The 2,593-nt window shown below is 38.8% G+C and overlaps 1 protein-coding gene across 1 annotated transcript in view; it reads left to right on the top strand.

Moving 5' to 3' along the window:
• Window positions 1–1,255, top strand: part of LOC107665137 (cytochrome c oxidase subunit 5A, mitochondrial-like) — a 23,916-nt gene extending 22,661 nt beyond the window's left edge. Inside the window, exon 4 of the mRNA XM_016455908.1 lies at window positions 1,136–1,255. The gene's annotated coding sequence lies outside the window, so the exon portion shown is untranslated. The remainder of the gene's footprint in view (window positions 1–1,135) is intronic.
• Window positions 1,256–2,593: the final 1,338 nt, after the last annotated feature.

Below are 2,593 nucleotides of genomic sequence, written 5' to 3' on the forward strand. Positions count from 1 at the left end.
GTCTATCCGTATGTGATCCAGGAGCTCAAACCCACGCTGCAGGAGCTGGGCATCTCCACTCCAGAAGAGCTGGGCATCCATAAAGCCTGAGTCTGCTCGGATTCCTCAGCGCAGCTAACAAACAAGTTGGTTTCTTATCATGTGGTTGCTAGGGGTTGTGGGTGGTCACTAGGGCGTTGCTATGTGGTTGCTAGGGGTTGTGGGTGGTCACTAGGGCGTTGCTATGTGGTTGCTAGGGGTTGTGGGTGGTCACTAGGGCGTTGCTATGTGGTTGCTAGGGGTTGTGGGTGGTCACTAGGGCGTTGCTATGTGGTTGCTAGGGGTTGTGGGTGGTCACTAGGGCGTTGCTATGTGGTTGCTAGGGGTTGTGGGTGGTCACTAGGGCGTTGCTATGTGGTTGCTAGGGGTTGTGGGTGGTCACTAGGGCGTTGCTATGTGGTTGCTAGGGGTTGTGGGTGGTCACTAGGGCGTTGCTATGTGGTTGCTAGGGGTTGTGGGTGGTCACTAGGGCGTTGCTATGTGGTTGCTAGGGGTTGTGGGTGGTCACTAGGGCGTTGCTATGTGGTTGCTAGGGGTTGTGGGTGGTCACTAGGGCGTTGCTATGTGGTTGCTAGGGGTTGTGGGTGGTCACTAGGGCGTTGCTATGTGCTTTGGCTGGTCACTAGGGCGTTGCTATGTGGTTGCTAGGGGTTGTGGGTGGTCACTAGGGCGTTGCTATGTGCTTTGGCTGGTCACTAGGGCGTTGCTATGTGGTTGCTAGGGGTTGTGGGTGGTCACTAGGGCGTTGCTAGGGGTTGTGGGTGGTCACTAGGGCGTTGCTAGGGGTTGTGAGTGGTCACTAGGGCGTTGCTATGTGCTTTGGCTGGTCACTAGGTTGTTGCTATGTGGTTGCTAGGGGTTGTTGGCGATCACAAGGGTGTTGCTATGTGGTTGTGGGTGGTTGCTAGGGTGTTCAGTGTGGTGTTTCCTTCCATGAAAGTAAAATGTTTTCATCTGATATCATTTACTGATACTTTTAAATGCAAAAATGCATTAATTGCAGGAAGAGTTTCTTAAGCATCACTCGCTTTTAATACCTATTTTTTAATGCATCGATTTTTGCCCATATAACGATCTGTCTCTGTTTGTGTTTCAGGGATTTTGTGAATTCAACGGGGTTTTCTACCTCTCTGCTCACTGTACGACATTCAGGAAGTCAAACTCAGTCCCGTCCTGTATAAAAATAAAGGGCCTAATAAACGAAGCAATACTGAAAGAGTTTGAGTGTTTTTGTTTGTGTTTGGATGATGAGATGAGAGTTTGTGCAGCAAACACTGACACTGAGGTTTGTATCTGCTTCGCAAGCTCAACACAGACATTATAACAGATCACTACCGTGTTTGTGATGATTGCAACCGTGAACTGAATTTATTTTTTTGACATTAAAATGCTAAAACTGTGAGCCAAAGAAGAAAGAAAATTGTCTAAACAGAGTCCCATCGTCATTAGAAATATTCATTTTGCAGGGTTTCTGCAGGTCTTAAAAAGTATTAATTTACCCTTCCAAAAATAAAGGCCTAAAAATGTCTTAAACCAGAGCAGAAAGTCTTAAATTCATAAAGTCATGGTATTAAATGTTGCATACACTGCAAAATAAAATAATTTTAAAAATATATATATATATTTTTAAAATTATTATATTTTGCAGTGCATGCAACATTTAATACCATATATATATATATATATATATATATATATATGTATGTGTCTTAAGTCATTTTTGTTTTGTTTTCAAATACAAATATCTAAACATTCTTAAATCAAGCTTTTTTTTCTTTGACTTAAGTTGATTTTTGTAAACCAGCTGGCAGATATTTGTTCTTGTTTTAATCATAAACTCCCTTCATTTTGATCAGTTTCCCATAAAACCAGGTGTAATAAACTTGATGTAATAAAATAACTAAAACTGAAATTAAAATGAGTAAAAACAATATACACATTAAAAAAAACAACTAATAAAAATGACAAAAAAATCTAATTATTAAAACATTGACTAAAAATTTAAAAAAAAATTAATGTCTATGAATTTTATACATTTTTATTTCAGTTTTGGGTGTTTTAGTAGTCAAGATTCAAGATTTTTATTCATCACATACACAGTTATATAGAGAATATATAACCAGCAGTGAAATGTAAGTCAGGTCCGCTCCATGGACAGTGCAATTATTATAGAATACAAACACAAAAGAAAATTATATATAAATATAGGTATGGAAAAAATGAAATAAAGAGTCAAATAAAATGTGCAGGACAGTATACTGTAGACTTAATAAATATTTTTTAAGATAAGATGAGCATGAATGTGCAAACAGGTTGTACAGGGTAGTTACGCAGCAGCAATAGAGAGAGAAAATAAACAGAAAGTGCTGTGTGCAAGTGACAATGTCAGTATATTGAATATCTTACTGATTATTAAGTGTTTGGGTTTAGGAGCCTGATGGCTCATCGAGTCTACATCGAGTTAAACTAAAAGAAAATGAATCAAAATATATATTTTTTAAATGTAATGTGTGAATATATATATATATATATATATATATATATATAGTGTGGG

The sequence above is a fragment of the Sinocyclocheilus anshuiensis genome, unplaced genomic scaffold (genome assembly GCF_001515605.1).
Source record: "Sinocyclocheilus anshuiensis isolate Anshui unplaced genomic scaffold, SAMN03320099.WGS_v1.1 scaffold1303, whole genome shotgun sequence".
NCBI classification, from domain to species: Eukaryota; Metazoa; Chordata; class Actinopteri; order Cypriniformes; family Cyprinidae; genus Sinocyclocheilus; species Sinocyclocheilus anshuiensis.